Genomic DNA, 11,778 nt, shown 5'->3' with positions numbered 1-11,778 from the left:
CAGACACACACATCCTCACCACAGTAAAATATTATTTATGGCTCTGCAGTCAGCATAACTAATGCCTCACACTCAGCAATCACTCACTGTGAACAAAGCAAAAAATAGTCTTCAATTTGAGCTCGTTGGCAATGATCCCATTTCGACCCATGCACCAAAAAGGATCTGCCCCTCTCTGTCTCTGCTCACACACACACACACACACACACACACACACACACACACACACACACACACACACACACACACACACACACACACACACACACACACACACACACACACACACACACTTTATTTCACAATTATTTCACTGAAAGTAAAAAAAGATTTAGCTGTTTCCTTGATTTTAATCTCACTGTGGCCTCTGCTATTTCTGGATGTTAGTGTGAATGTCAAAAACATCCAGTAAAGGGACTTTTACTGCACACTGCATGAATACAGTATAGGTTGAATAAATCCTACACTTTAAAGCTTGAACGTTGAATGCACAGAGCACACACTGAATGCTATTGAATGCTTCATGTAATGTTGGATGTGAAAGGTCTGACTAGTAACTGCAGTTAATTCATAATTTCACACCAAGGTGAAAAATCGACTTCCCACATTCACATCATATGTGCAATATCTAATTGCCCCTTCACTACACAGAAACACTTACAGGGGGATTCTGACAGGTCGCAAATCACACGCTTCTCTCACAATGACCTTTTTTAATGCATTCATCTTCATTTAAAGTAGTTATGATAAATTAATGTGTGCGAGGCATCGCTGAATCTGCACATATATTTGATCAAATTACATGTTCATACGTTTTGTTATGTGGCAGAAATCCCAGATCCATCTTGAAGTGGCAATTGACTGAACTACAGATACGAAGCTGCCGAGAGCCTTTTGCATAGAGAACGGAGGCTTTGATGTCCCCCCATGAATTGTGCCGCAATAACTGTGTCTCAACAGAGGAGATAACATCAACGCATTGCAGGTACAAGCAATGTAACATTATGACAACTGTGTTTCATGCATTATTTGATTATGCTAATGACCCAAACAAATAAGGCAAGACATGAATATAGACACCAAAGAGCAGTTTAATATGTCTGTTCTTCTGCTGTGAGACCAAAGAAGCTACAATAACTGTTCTTGCAATTTCTACCTTACAAAAGATAACTAATATCCAGATTTTTTTACCCGATAATATCCCGACTGCTTTTGAAACTCCTGATGGGAGAGCACGCGCTGCAGTATGAACTAGTCTGCCATTCAAAAGCAGAGAGCAGCGAAGTGTAGAAAAAAAAGGGTTTAATGTTTTTTTTGGGCTTCCTAGCTCATTAGTGACACAGAAAAGGTTGATGTGTTCATTTTAAGTCTTCGTAGGCTTCACTTAAAAAAATATTGCCATATCCTTCATAAGAATTAAATAAGGCAGATACCGCATTTGGTTCCAAACAAAAATGGGTTTCTTTAGTTTTTAACCAGCTTGTGAAAGAAAATAAACTTTTTTTTCATTATTTACTGTTAATGTATCACTGTTTTTTCAAATGTGAATATGTAATTTAACCAAATTAATTCAACTAAACTGTCACTGAGATCTGCTAAACTATTTACGCTTCAGCGAAGACTTTAGCTGGATTAGTTTTTCTTCATAATGATTGGAAATTGGATTCTGGTTTTCAGGCATCGGTCGTACAAATGCAGGCGAGTGACCATCGGCTGTCGAGGCAACATTCTCACTCAAGGTTTAACGATGCAAATGTCCTTCGCTACTGGAGGGAAATACTGACGCGTTTAATCATTTTAATGTACCCAATTAGTTATGTTGAGTAACTAACGACGTAACCAAGTTCATAGCAATAGATAATTATGTAGTAAGTCGACAGATATGAGCTTGCTGTGGATATCTCACCAGCTAGTTTTTGTCTAATTACAGAACTCTTAATTTAGCGTTAGCTCCCTTCATCCCTGTTTTGTTGCTGTTTTAACAGAAAATACAAGTTTTTTAAAAATATAGTAAAACCAGTGGCAGGCCGTCAGGGACTTCTAGCCTTCTCTGGTGGCCTAAACAGAATCACAAAGTTATAGCTACTTTATAATTAACATTTTCTTGTAATTATTTTGTAATTGTTTTGTAATTTTTTATAATTAAAAGTTATAGCTATTTTATAATGTAAATGTTTTTCACAAATACACTACATGTATTATAATTATTTTTCCTTATTAGCTTATTTTCTCCTTGCACAGCTCCTGTCTTCATCTGTTCCTCTGCTTCAGGCCTCTGGTATGCCTCTGTTTGGGAGCTGCTTAACAGCATCTTATCCAATCACATTTCACCTCTCTTTCTCTGTTGAAGAGTAGCCTGATTAACATACATTAGAAAGCTTCTAGAAGTTCTGAACGTCTGATTCGTCACAGCGTGACCATTAACATGCGCTGTGATTGGTCAGTGAAGCTAGAAACTTGAACCTACAACCTAGAATCTCAGGATTTACTGGATTTATTGATGACCGCTTTCCCACAGAGGGTTATGTGCGTCTGGTGAGTGAAATGCTGCTTGTGTTACTGTTTTTTTACATTTGCAGTCGTATTTAATCACAAACAAGAAGCCACAGTGGATGCGGGGTGCGGGTGCGCCGAACAGCTGATCCACTGAAGGCGCATGTACAAAACCCAAGGCCCGCCACTGAGTAAAACAAATGTCGAAATACCAGATATAGTTCTTAACTGAATTTTGACAAATGGATTGGATACTGCTGCATTCTCCCTTGATGTGACAGTATGTTGGATTAAGACTTTAATGCAAAAGAGACGCTCTTATAAATGCTCTTCCTGACATTCTTTGGCATAAACACACCGTTCTTTGGGGAACCCGTGAGTAAGACCTTTTTGAGCCTGTGCCCATATTATTGCCTTCTCCGTCCTGTCATTATAATTCCACACTACGGAAAAGCACTCGCAGCCCGTGCCAGCCACCTATACTTAGGGTGGAATACGTTAAACGCAGACATACCTGAAGTGACACAAACTTGGCGGGGCTGAAATAGTTTCCAGAGAGTTAATTAACCTAAGGGACTGGTACACCAGCCATGCGGGGCTGGTCGGTCACAGCCTGTCCAGAGGATAAATACAACCAGTCATGCTGACATGTCACAGTGCATACATGTCACGTGTGTCCCACCAGCCTCAACACTTTGTTTACAGCTGAGTTCATGGCGTATCTTCGTCAAGGCGCATAGTTACACAAACATACCAGAGGTCTCCCTGCCCATAATTAACTCAAGAGGTTTTGTTTACATAGACTGATGACACAAACTATGTTTTTTGATCATTTATGAGACTCATGACAAATGTATATCATCTTTAAAGGGTCAGTTCACCCAAATGAGAACAAAACAAAATCTTCTTTTATCTAGCCACGTCTTTACCAGGTTTTGAGATTTCTGCCTCTACATTAATATAATAGAACCAAATTTGTTTGTGACATCTTTAAAAAATAATGTTTGATTATTTAAAAGCAACATAGCTTTTTGCAGAAACAGTGTCCCAATTATCTGGATAATCCAAAGACTTTGCTGTGAAAAGTTTTAATTACCAAACATATCTGCATGTCTCGATACCACTGAAGGTCAGAAAATGTGTGATTTATTTTGGTTTGTTTTGGTGGAGTAAACATGTATTCACATCAGTTTAGAGAGTATCTTATGACCTTGTTATCTTGAAACACAGCTGTAACAGAAAATAAATCACCAACAATATATATCATTTAAGTAATTCCTCCAGCTCTTGAATGTGAATATTTACCATTATTTCTACGACAGTAAACTCATTATATTTGCCTGAGAAAACATCTAAAAGGAGCCGTGTGTGAGACGTAGTGGCATGTAGCAGTGAGGTTGTAACCAACTGAAAACCCTCCATCAATCAGACTGTATAGCATTTTTCAAAGAAACACATAGTGCTTCACAGAGTGAACCAACCCTACTCGCATACAAACAATAAATTACTTTCTAAATAATAAAACATTCAATAATAACAGCCCTAAAAAAAAACGCTGACATGAATATTATCAATTTACGGCGAGTAAAGACCAGAGGAAGGATTTTAAATAAATAAATCTCAATTAAAAGCCAGACTGAAAAGGTAGCATACAATAAATAACCACAATGACAAATAAAAAGCTCAGAAACGCAAAAGGCTCTCTAAAAGCCAGTATTTGGTTCTGGGAAATAGTTTTCCCCTCATTTTATAGACCAAATAGTTATCAATGAATTGATAATAGAACTGGCAAATTACTTGTGAATGAAAATATGTGTTGTGTCTCATTGAGATCACTTTATCTCTCGGATGGCAAGCCAGTGAATTATTGCATTACTCTGCAGAGCAGCTTTATTGCAGATAGGTAGTGAAAACCACCCTGACGTTTGAAGTGTTACAGTGGTTTACTGCATGAAGTCCAGATGTCACTCTGCTGTGATTTTATGGAGAGAAAATGTCAAGCTAGGAGGTGGCAGCCCAAAGTAACTATTAAGTCCACAGTGCGACACAGACATTTATGTGGATCACGCTTACGGTTTGGAACATTTCCATGTTTCTCACATCCATCGCACACACAGCTACAAGATTAAAGCTACGTCTCCAAACCCAAAACGTCTCCATGAGTGGCCTGAGAGTGAAACATCTGGCGGATAACACCTCACAGCTCCTGGGGAAAGAAGAGAAAAAAAGTCATCCCATTTGTTGAAAGAGGTCGCACATGTCAGAACAATGTATATGAAGATGGTGAGATGAACCTCGCACTGAAATGAAGGAACGATGACACTCGCATGGCTGTGATTACACAAATAAATAGAAAACAGGTGGAATCTGTGCGCACCCACGAGATGCTCAATTTCGCTCAAGCTAATTTTTTGCAGGCTGTTTCACAACGTTTTGTGAAAAGAATTCTTTGTTTCTTTTGATGAGGCGCAAATAACTCACATGTGCTTTTTTAGCTGCAGAGCCTTCGTGTAGTTTTCCCACTGTGCGCATGTCAGTTTCTCAAACCGGGCTCATCCTCTTAGTTCAAACGCTGAGGATTGAGACCTGAGACCAAAGGCCAGTGGGAAAGTTCAGCACATTGCTCTGATCAATCCATTAAATAGATGCCTGAAGACTTTTGTCCAGTCATTTTGGAGCAATTTGTAGAGCAAACCCAGTCAGTTTGAAAAGGTACATTAGCATGATATTGATGCCAAAAACTATCATGGCTGACACGTTGGATGTCCCAACTTCTTTCCTATATGTGAGCTCTATGAACGTCATACCCCCACGTGTCCCTGTCAAATTGCACCCTGATATTTTGCTTTAGCAGAGCTGAGGTGATTTAAGAAACCCTAACAGAAGAAGACATGCGGTTCGTATTCTCATGGCTGTCTCAGCTTAAATGTCTCCAGATTCTTTATGGAAAGGGATTGTAAGGGGTGATTTGCTGACGTTATTTACACGGAGAAGATTTTGCAGCCTCCCCGTTGGCCAGAACATTTTTTGGCAGTGACCTACATCTGGATTTCTGCGCTAGAGGGTGCCCCACCCCCCTGTCAGCCTCTCGCAGAGCCACAAGCCTGATTTTATTCTGTCTTTCTTCGAGTCACACTGCAAGCTGCACTGCTGTGAATGCAACCCTCCAATGTTCCCTGTGTCACACCTATCAGAGCAGAGTCCAGTCAAGCCCTAAAAAACAACACTTCCTCAGTGGATCTTTGTTACAAATGTGAAGTGAAAGTGAGAAAGAGACCCCCGTTCTGTCGGGCCTTTTTCTTCATGCTGAATGTGGAACAGCATGTGGAGCAACCCAATCTGGTTTTCATCCTCAGTGCCCCACCCTGGCTGAAATACAATGGATTGGGAGCAGGCCTGTGACTTTTAACTCACTCTGCAGATTCTACGCTGTGCCGCCAGTCTGGCCAATCTGCAGCCCAGAAAATTCCCTTGATGTGTCGGCCAAAGCAGCTTTGAATCCAATCATAAGGCCATAGGTTTCCCTTGTAATAGTACATCCATGTTCTTTCACTTAGACACAGGGGAATTGCGTTTATGGTCAGCAATGTGGAAAAAGACAGATTGATTTTAGCCATGAATCTCGACTCCCAAAGTGATGTATGCAAGACACAGATAGTTTAGTAAACCGTCTCAATGGTTAATCAGTGAATTCCCCCACGTCCTTTGGCTGGAAAACGGTTAAAATCTCATTTTCTTTGGGTCAGTTGTTGACTTTTTTTGTCATAATTCCAATATACAGTCAAATATACCGATACCGGCGAGGGTGTGTAATCAAATCTATAATTGTCTTTGTTACTTCCAGTCTGTTATTTGAGCACAGTTTTCCACAATAGAACAAGAATGGACACTTTAATTAAAGAAAGCTGGGATGAATGAGTGACTATGTCAGTCTTTGAAAGCCCAGTTGTTCATCCGTCAAACTTTGAACTGCTGTTTCGACAGACATTCGTGTCTCCACAGTGGGTTTTGAATGATTTTCTTGTTGTAGCCACCGTACAAACAAAGGCACCCCTGTAGATTTATGTCTCATCCCTCTCTCTCATATTGGACTCTGAGGGTTTTAAGGCTGTAATTAAATTCCAATCCCCACTCTCACTTCTCCACCGACTGTCCCCGTCTCTGTGGGAGGTTGAGAAGCTGGGTTTACCGCCTGTTGTGGTTTGTTTGAAAGATCCAGACTCCTCTGGAAACCCCAGCCATTACGATAGAATTCACACATGTGGTGTGGAGCGAGAGAAAGGAAAGGCTTGAGCTCATGCACAGACGCAGGACTGGTGTGACATCCGGTCTGCTCAAGCAGTTGAGACATGTGTGCGTGCTTCACACATGTCTCCGTCACATCCCTCCCTGTGAACTGCAGGATTTGAGCATTCTCACGTCAAAGTCAAGGAATTGCCATTCCAACATGCTGCTATTTCATGCACATGATTGTGCTTTTGGGGTGTTAAGATGCCCATATGAATGACTCCATCATTGTACCTATCAAAGCTATTCCTTCACCAGATGGCCACCCACTGCCAAAGCACAGATTGCTAGCATCGGCCCGTAGCAGGGGCCAACAAACTGGAATCAGCTGCAGCAGCAGGCTGTCAGTTGGGACTCCTGACAGCGATATGAGGGGTTAGACTGAGCAAGTCCAGTCCGGCGGGGACTAGCCAGCGGGAGAGGAAAGGATGAGTTCTGCACCACTGATCCAGAGTGACAGTGATGGACAGGTTCAGAGAGGAGAGCTGATGGCCAAGGTTTTTCTCCTGTCTGGACAGTGTTTGAAAAGATGGACATGACGGTCGCAAGGCTTCGAATTCCAACAGGGCACGTGTGCCTGAGTGTGTGTGCGTGTGTGTGAGTGCACAAGTGTGTGTGAGTGTGTGCGTATAAGTGCCTGTTCCAGAGTGTTGATGCACGTCAAACAGTCAAGCGGAGCAATACATGTGAAAGGTGACACTGAAATCTGTCATCAAAAACTTGTTTATGTTGAATTTTTGGTCAATTTTAGTCGTGTATTGAGCATTGATTTAAAAAATACAGCGGGGCTGCAACTTATTTACATGATCTTTGCACTGATTATTGTTTTAATTTATCAATTCATTCTTTAAGCCTATAACATATCAGAAAAATGCCAATTAAAAATGACTGAAATCCCAGCTGTCTTGTTTAAACAAGTCTAAAACCGTCTAAAACTATAAGATGTTCAATTTACATAAAATAAAGAAATCCTGACGGAAGCAATGTTATCTAACGTTCAGCGTTAAAATACAGAACTCTATGAAGCGATATTCCCATTAATTTATATCTTGTATCTTGTATGCTACTGGGGCCACAATTACTGTAGAAGCACCAGCAACAGAGGGACATATTTGCTCTTTATAGTGTTGGGAATCAGCTCTGTCTTGTTAAAAACCTGAAATATTTGTCACAAAACGCGCTTCTCCACAGCTCGTGCTTCATCGAGAGTCAGGCTCTGACAAGTCATTACGTCAAGAACAAACGCTCCCAAAGGCTGCAATTAATGTTGAACTCATAACGCACAACGATGCCCAAGGGCCCGGATCTAATATCAACGCTGGCATCCCTTGTTGTGTAGTTTACCCCGTTGTCTTCTTTCATGACTCACATACTTGCAGAGTTTTTCTTATTAAGTTGCGTGCATGTGTGTGCATGTTTCACTCACTTGCTCAGTCCTTAATTTGAAGGAAGAGACAGATTAAACGTGCTCACATACTCAAGGACGAGTAATAGGACTACTTTTTTTTAGACACATAAGGACTACTTTATCGAATTGTACAACTCCAGGACGTAGTGGCCATATATCCTCTTTATGATGAAATTAATCTTTTTTGGACTCTGACTTCAAGATTTGCTGCTCCTCCAGGAAATATATGTCCAGTACATCCAGGACAGACCCCTCCTCCTCCTCCTAGAAACATCTTAAGTCCTGTGCTCCCCATTTCTCCTGAATGCCTTCAAGGTCTCCACTATATTTCACAAACCTCGGTCCAAATTTGAATTTTTTTTATTACAATTCAACCGTCAGGAGATTCTTTTAAAAATCAATACTTGACAGGCTCGGTCAAAGGAGTGACACTGCATCTGCCCGACGTGGATGACTGACATTCAGCATTTGGAGTCTGCTGTTTGAGGGACTGCTTCCTCTTTTTGCGTGAGGTGGTCACAGACAGCTCCAGGTTTGGGCTTTAGGGGCTTTGTGGGGTTGTTAAAAAATGTTCCTGTTCACTTTTCCAGCTGCAGCTTTTTAACGGTGCATTAAACTACAGTTACCCCCCAAAAAAGTCACAAGGGAAAACAAGAAATACCGTTTGAAAATCAAGGGAGGGTCAAGAACAATCCAGTTGGACCATTCAATTTTGGAGTTGTTTGCATGTGCAAAGAGAAAAAGCCCGAAGATCTACTTTTAAGGCCATCTTATAAAATTAACATGATTATTTTAACCCCTCTGAAAGAAAAAAAAACGCATCAGCAACACTTTCACTAGAAGATTTTTTTTAAGGATTATTAATATGCCTACAGTGTTTATCAGCAATTTAAAAACATCTCCCATGAAAACACATTTTACATTATTATAACTGTGTCATATTACATGTGTTATATACATTAATAATGACCTGCGTCTGCTTACAAAGTCACAGTGGGTTGTAAACCATTCATTTAATGTTGATATACTGCTCATGAATGCTAAATAGTTGGAGACGTTTTTCATCTCTACAAATCTGGCATCATCATTTTTCTTTTCTTTTTGAATAAAATCTTAACACATTTGGAATATTTACTGTCTAATACTCATTCAATAATTGTGTATGCTGACTGACTGAAGAGAAAAACACACTTTCTAACAACAAGAGTCTGCCATCATGCAAGCTGCTCTGTGGATCTGTGCTTACAGACAGTTGGGCTCTGAGATCAACCGTCTCGTTTGGATTAATTCTCGGGTAAATCCCACACCTGTGTTCACACATCTCTTCTTACGTGACGTCGTTCCAGCCGATCACGCTCGGTGTGGGCTGCGATGTTGATGAAAGTAACTCGCGAGAGCCCGGCTGCTCCGCGCTCATTTAAAAAAGATTGTGCACAAGAGAGAGCTTTGAATGCACCAGGTAGCCATTTATTTATTTCATTAGCTTAGCTCATGGCCTTGACTATTTTCATGCAGAACATGAACAGGCTTCCAGTCGCGCTGTCTCAATTTCATTTTGTAATCGTGGGACATACAACGTGTTTTTGTACAATTACACATTCATGCCTATTTGTTCTCGTGCTTTTGACTTTTTTGGCCTCTGCCACAACAGTTTCCACAGAGCCACGCCAGCAGCAAATACTGTACAAAAATTGTAGTTTTGTACATTATATGTTTTTTCTGTATTTTCCATCTTTTGATTTAGAAGTGTTCGAAGAGGTTAATTCAACTCACACTCATGGGCACATACTGTTCAGGCTTTTCATTCAGAAGAAGACTGACTCAGATTCTCAGCACTATTCTCAACAGTCTGAAGTCAAGACCTTTCTTGATGTATAACAAGTAACGTGATAAAGAAAGGAGCAGAGATTACACAACACGTTGAAGTGGAGGAATTTACTTCATGCATTTACTGAAAATACCTGTTTTGCGCTGCCAACACTTCTTAATCTAAGTACTTAATGTTTGAATATGGGTGAAAAAGTGATCAAGAGCTAAATCACTGCGTTGCCAATATATTAAAATGTTTTAATTTGTCTGTGTAGCCATCTAATGAAATGTTCCTCCTGGGCTACTGTTGGGCAGAGTAGGCTTTAGCCCCTCCTACTTCCTGGTTCCCAATTAGTTTGGGCCACCATATATAAGCCACACCATGAGCTGCCTCTTTCTCGGTAGGTGTGAACTTTAGCTTCTTAAGTTGAGGCATATTTGCCTTGGGTTTCATCCTTTTGTCTTTTACTCTAGGTCCAGCTCCAGAGATTCCCACTTCCCCGTCAAGCTTTCTGGATGGGGGTTGAGCAGTGAGCAGGCTAGAGACGCTGACTAATTTACTTATATTTATGGTTTTGGTTTGCATTGTTTTGTGTTGCTCAGTTTTGTTTTGCATGGTTTCACGTTATTAATTACCCTGTTTAATTGTGAATCTGTATATCTAAGTATATTAGATGTACACTTGTTATTGGTTTTAACCTTTTAGATGTGATGGACGTCCTGTATTTTAATACCCTGCCAAAGTGTTTCTTGTAATAAATGTTATAGTCTTGGGGTAATCCTTGGTCTCATTAAGCCATCCACTGCCACATGGATCCTTTTAAACTGCGAGCTCTTTAGTGGTTTTGACAAGTGTTAAAGGTGCAGTACGAAGTATAATTTGAACCCAATGCGGGGCCGGTGGTCACATCTGCCTCAATGTTTGTAATGATGAAAAATCCTCCAGTATTTTATTTTTTTTCCTCCCCTCGATATTTAGTGTTTAATGATCCCCCAAACTGGTCACTGAACTCCTCCTGCTTCGTGTTCATTTTCATGTCGACGAACAGCAGTCAACACAACAGCCGTGCACAGTTGTTCACTCACCGTCTACTACACACTTTGTTTAAATCCCAGCATCACATGATGCACAAGTTGCATATAAACCAGCAATGCTAAACACATCTGGCTGGGTGTTTGTCGGAGTAACATGGCTTCAAACGGGGTCACTAAACTGGTTGGCCCTCTCCAATGTCTCACCAGAGGTCTTGGATGTGACAGAAGCGAGAACAAGTGTTGCACTGTGCTCACAATAAACTCTAATGTGAAAGCTGTATGGGATTGTGGGGTGAAAACTTAGAGATTGCTTGTGCTGCCTTGAGCTTTTATAGTCTGATCTCTCACGCAAGAGAGAACAGAGCTCCAGCTCAGAGTGACTTTCCACAAAATCTTATTTTTCTGCTGACTACTTCTGAATGCTTTTTCTTTCCACATTGCACACATGGAAAAGGAAGACCTCTGTCTGAACAACACAGAAGCAGATATTTGCACTTGCATTTATTATTTATTTTCTATCATTACAATTCTTACATTTTAAAATCTCTTCTATCCAGGAAATCTACTGAGACTGGGTGAGCATGCTGTTTTTTTTTTTACCATCCCTCTGATTTGTATTCATGCAGTCATTCACAACCAGCAGAAGCTGTGGAGTTGTTGGAGGAAAGATCAAGAGGGTCCAACTGTGAACCTCACGTCTGTGGACCACAAGTCTACGAGCCACTGAGTTGAGAGAAGGGTCCCCA

The sequence above is a fragment of the Taurulus bubalis genome, assembly GCF_910589615.1.
Source record: "Taurulus bubalis genome assembly, chromosome: 1".
Lineage (NCBI taxonomy): Eukaryota > Metazoa > Chordata > Actinopteri > Perciformes > Cottidae > Taurulus > Taurulus bubalis.
The sequence above is the reverse complement of the archived record's forward strand: the minus strand, read 5'-3'. Positions refer to the sequence as shown.